The following is a 6,000-nucleotide window of genomic DNA, read 5'->3' as shown; positions in this document are numbered from 1 at the left end:
CAGACTGTCTGTGGCACAGTAGTTTTTCTAGGTTTCACAGTCAGATTAATTCCTGAAATGTACTGCAATGAACATTTTGACTAAGGCCATTTGCTGAGAAAACCTAGTTTGAATCTAAAGGTTTTGCCGGTACATAAATCAATGGTAGGATGAGTTCAAAGATTCCCTCATCTGATATTTTATTATTTGGTACGTAATTTAGTCCATCTGAAAGCTCCTTTAACAGTGTTATGTTTATGAAAAACACTGAATGCTTCCAAAATGGAAAAATGCTATCTTATGAGCCATGGTATACCTCTTTCCCCCTGCCTGCCCTCCCCAAGACAAAACCTAGATTGAAACACAGTAGAGACAGCAAGAGGCAGGATGGTCTGGTGGTTAAGGCTATGCCTTGGAACTCAGGAGAGCAGATTCAGTTCCCAGCTCTGCAACAGACTTCCTGTGCCTTGGGCTAGTCATGTAGGCTTAGATTTACAAAACAACTTAAGTGCCTAAGTTTTAGTATAGGTGCCTGTGATGGGTCTGGCATCGCAGCGCCCCTTTGTGGCAGGGGTGGGTGGGGTGTCAGTACATCACCACTCAAGTTCCCACACCCACCCCTTTAAGGGCATCCTGATGTGGCCTAATGGCTGGTCTCCCCACACTTGTCCCTTGGTCAGGGTAGTGGGTTCCAACGGCCCAAGTCCATATAATTCCCCACATCTGAGGGCAGCATGGCCTAACGGCTCCTGTCCATACAATACACCCTGAGTCTCAGGGTAGCACAGCCCAACTGCCAGAGTCCATGTAGCTCACCCTGGGTCTCAGGGCAGTGTGGCCCAGTGGCCAGAGTCCATATCACTTCCTCAAGTCACAGGGCAGTGTGGCTCAACAGCCAGAGTCCATACAATACATCCCAAGTATCAGGGCAGTGTGGCCCCATGATCAGAGTTTATAGAATACACCCTGAGTATCAGGGCAGTGTGGCCCAACATCCAGAGTCCATATCACTTCCCCAAGTTGCAGGGCAGTGTGGCCCAATGGCCCAAGTCCATATAACTCACCCCACATGTCAGGGCAGTTAGCAGGGGGATCCAGGCCCACCCTCTCCACCAGGTCCTGCTAGTGGTGGGGTTTCCCTGGCCCCAGCTCAGCAAGTATCCACCCACAACACACCAAGTGCCCTTGCAGCTCCCACATCATTTGTCTCTAGAGTTCCCCTGGGGCACTTCTTACCAGAACCACCTGGTTCTCCATTTCAGGGGGTCCTCCGGTCTGCTCTCCTCCCATGGCATCCTCCATCTGGGCTTCAGGGCACATCCCGGCTTGTCTGACCACTGAATCTGGGAGTACAGACAGTCTCTCCTCAGGAGGCAACAGCACACCACCTTCCCCTCCAAGGGTCAGCCCTGACTGAGCAGCTCTTCAGGCTTTTATACCTGTTCTCCAGTTGGCGCATGCCCAGCAGAGCTTCCGGGGCGTGGCTTCTTCTGCAAGGAGGGAAGGGTTAACCCCTGTGGTACCAGTGTGGGGCCACTCTGCCCCATGACAGTCCCTAAATCCTAGTTTTAGGCTCCACTGCGATTCACAAAACTCCCGCCAACCCCTGTAGGCCCCTAAACTTCCTCAGCACCTATGTTTTTTTGTGTACAAAGTTCCTTCTGTGCCTATGTTTCTGCCTGTAGGCACGTGCACTGCTGCCCCACTCTAGGCATCTGGGCACCTACCTCCCACCTATGCCCCAGAACGATTCCCAGACCAGGGAAAGATAGGCATTCGACTGCCTAACTTGTGTGTGGGGTCTGATCCACAGTGGGGCCTGCATGCAAATTAGCTTGCCTAGGGGAGGAGGAGGATCTCTGTCATAACTTTTAGCTTAGTGGGTAGGGTATTCACCGGGGATGGGGAAGACCACCAGTTGAAGACTTTGGAGTGAAGCTCAGTCTCCCACATCCCTGGGTGAGTGCTCTAACCACCGGGCTATAGAGTCATTCCCATGCTTGTATGGGTGTGTACATGCTCGCTTGCTCTCTTGCCCAAAGGGCTCTTTAAGTATTGAATTAAAGTGAACAGCTTCAATGGGAGAGACTGAGGAAGCCCCACATCCAAATATCCCATAGCCCACTGGGTAGGGCACTCAGCTCAGAGATAGCACATCCCTGTTCAAATCCCTTCCCCGCATGAGGAAGAGGAGCAACTTGAACTGGGGAATCTCCCACATTCTCGGTCAGGGCAACTTTAGAGCTACCAAGTGTCACACAATTCTTGTGACATTCACACATCTGCCCTGTCACACATTCCCTCATCTCAGCAGGAGCCTCATACATCCATTTGGGCTGCAGGTAGAAACTGTAATTCCCAAGTCCAGCAGCAACAAGCTGCTGGGTGCTTGATTTCAGGTGGCTGCTCTGTCTCTTCTTTCTGGTCCCACTGCTGGCACCAGGTCAGGAAGGAGAAAGAGGTGGTGTCAGCAGCAGCTGGTGAGGAAGGAACACAGCCAGGGAAGACTGAGAATGGGAGCAACACAGGACAGGGCTGAAAAGGGATAGGGGAGGAAAAATTATTTGCAAAATAACTCATTAAAAATTGAATAAAATGCCACATGTAGAGCTGTACAAAATTTGGCAGCTGTGTAGCTGCCTGATTTATTTGGTTGAGAGCAGTGGAGTCAAATATCCAGCCAGGTTGAAGTATTTAACAGGCTCCCATGTCAGATTTTGATTCTATAGAATGCAAGCTTTCCATTTAAATTAGAAAGAAAGAAAGAAAGAAAGAAAGAAAGAAAGAAAGAAAGAAAGAAAGAAAGAAAGAAAGAAAGAAAGAAAGAAAGAAAGAAAGAGACCTGATTCACCAATCAGTGGCCTACAGTCGGCATAGCTACACCAGGGCTGACTCCTACTGTAGATAAAGGCAACTCAGAGTCTGACCTGACTTAGCTAAGTGGGGCTTACTCCTGGTTTAAGCACATGTTTACAGATCTGGCCTCCTACCATCTTTCTAGAGCTGTGGTTCCCAAACTTGTTCCGTGCCTATGCCCACCCCGCTTCCAGCAGCTCCCATTGGCCTGGAGCAGCGAACCGCAGCCACTGGGAGCCACGATCGGCAGGTAAACAAACCAGCCCAGCCCTCCAGGGGCTTTCCCTGCACAAGCAGCGGAACAAGTTTGGCAACCGCTGTTCTAGAAAATTTCAACTTGATAATTAATTACACAGAATATTTGGCTCAATGGTGGTACTCAAATTCAGCACCAATTCTGCAACAGACATCAGAAAACCCCCAAGAATGCTATTCCTTTTCTAAAAGAAATGGACCAGAATCCTTTTCTGCATAGTCCATCAATGACACTCCCCAAATCAGGAAACTTTAGATTGACAATGTATACGTATGTTCATATATTTGGACAAATGGCAATTAAAACAATTTTAAGGGGAAATGCTTCATATGAGACATGTCTAGAGATATTAAAAGAAAAATAAATGGAAATTTACAGCACAGTTTTAGACTGGTTAGCAAAAGGATCAAAAGCGTAGAAGCAATTTAAATACATGCACAAATGTCATTAATTTCTTGTAGCTACATTTTTAAAATGTATTTTGTTTATAATATGTTGTCTGCTTAGGAGTTGAGTTAAACAAAGTTCTGATGTGATCCATTTATCAGTTCCTAGTTGGGTTTATTATTACAGAGCTGTCTTTGTTTATGAGTTGTACTGCTCCCTAAGTAGTTATTGTTTGGGTGGGACTCCTGCTGGTGGCTCACTGTCTCCTAAGGGATTTATCTTCACCCATCCAACAGCTTATGAGACAGTATTATTCATCCAGTCACAAGCAAACTTCTTGTCACATGATACCTGGCATACTCTGTCGATTCTATTATGGACTCACTATAACTGATCCCTATAAACTGCAGGGTGAGAGCTGCTTTAGCCTTTTCACAGATGATGGATACAGATTAGCAGATCTAAACAATTAGTTAGGGGTAGGGAAATGAGCCTTTGTGACAATTAAGGCAGTTAAGCATCCTGCTGACGGCTGTGGTGACAGCAGACAGTAAAACTACACCTTGATGAAATGCAAAAGCTCTCTGCCTTTTTGATTTACAGGCAAGTTGACTTATCGGTTTTACGGTACTTAACTACAGTGGTCACAAAACCAGGCACTAACACTCCTCTCTCTCTAATGAACAATGGGAAATGGCAGCCACAAACGGATACAATTCAATCCTGGTGGAGTTTGTCCAATGCAGGCTATTTGAAGGAAAGATACAAATGTGTCAGGCAAAAGGAGAGCAAGCTGAATTCTTGTACTATTGCTGGCTCTAGGGGAACAAATAGATTTAATGCTATAAAATATGCCATTATCTGAGAAAGTGTGTGTTCCCTTCATGATTTTTGCATTAAAAACTGCCACTTAAATGCTTTTGTTTCAAATTCTGAAGCAGCTGTTTAGCGAATGTATTTTTAAGTATACATTAAGAACAAATGATCCCTTGTTTTTAACCCCTTGATTCTGGGAGTCTGGATTTCCAGGTGTGCAATGATCCCATTCCAGTCCCATTGTGCTCCTATTACCCATGAAAGAGATTTCAAATATTTGTGGTCAGTTCAATGGAATTTGTTGTAAGTGCCAACAAACATTAAGCTGTACAAATTCTGCGGGGTGGGTGGGTTTTGTTTTGTGTTTTTTCTTTTTGTGGGAATGTTTTAAATAACGATGCCAAGTTGAGAGATAGATGTGGGTTTCCTTTGAACCAGAAAAGGATGCACTGTAGAGTGGGTTAGAACCTTCAGACAATGTTCTTCCATAAGATCAAGAGGCAAATGTAAATTGCCATACAGTGGTTCTCACTTAGATGTTAGAATTACAGGATATTAAAAATTAAACATAAAGGTACTGCAGTTTTTCACAGGGCATCTGGAAATGAAAACATAAAACAAGCGTTTACTATCAATCAGTGAAGTGTGATAACAGCTGAAAGCATTAAAGCCAGCCTAGAAAATCCAAATTTTTTGTGCCAGGTGGGCGAAGAGATGGGTGTCACAGACTGTAATCCAAATAAATCCTTAAATGTACCAGTTCATACTGGGTTAAGACAATATGGTGTCATTCATTTCACCAAAGTGACAGGCATCCACAGATGGATAACCAGCAACAATGGGACTTATAATTAGAGCTATGCAAAACTTTCAATATGAAACCTGAAGCCACACACAACTCTCCTGATTTCAAGTTTCATTGCTAACGTGAAACTCAGTCCATGTTTGAAAAGGTTCACTAAGATATATGAACTGGGGCCCTCTTTTATGTGAACACTAACTGACTGATGGTTTTGAAGAGAAACCTGGTTCAACCCAATGGCTTCCACTAAATTTCACTTTGGGATTTTGGCTTCATTTAAATGATACACAGTAAAAAAAACTCTGGATCAAATCCACCTGGATCAAAACCAGAAAGGAGCTTCACATGAATCCACATTAACTTCTGCATAGCTCCTACTACAATAGTCCGCACCATTTTATAAACCTAGTTTACATCTTCTTAACGGATGAAATTCTGGTCCCTTTGAAGTCAGTGGCAAATCTCCCATTGACTTCTGTAGGACAGGGTTTGGCCCTTTTTGAATAGTTGTTAGTGAACCCATCCCTTTTGTGACACTCCAGACTTTAAGGCTGTGATTTCAACAATAAGTTTCCTGCTTCTGTAACCTTCTTAGCTCAAATACTGTAGACTTTTGTCAGCCCAAACTCCCATTGAAATCAGTGACAGTTTTGCCTGAGTAAAAACCACAGAATTTGGCTTAGTGATACATCTTAAAAACAAATATTTATTTCTATTATATTAAGTGATCATGTTAACAAATAGTTACACTTACGTGTAGAAAGTGTTTTCTTCCTCAGAACAATGTGAGCATGTTTTGATGTTTGCTTGAAAGATTTAAATAAGGAGCTAATGCTTAGTTTCATTATATGATTCAGTGTAAAACAACTGTGGATACTGGAAAAATGCCTTCACTTCTGCATCT

The sequence above is a fragment of the Eretmochelys imbricata genome, chromosome 3 (assembly GCF_965152235.1).
Source record: "Eretmochelys imbricata isolate rEreImb1 chromosome 3, rEreImb1.hap1, whole genome shotgun sequence".
NCBI lineage: Eukaryota > Metazoa > Chordata > Testudines > Cheloniidae > Eretmochelys > Eretmochelys imbricata.
The sequence above is the reverse complement of the archived record's forward strand: the minus strand, read 5'-3'. Positions refer to the sequence as shown.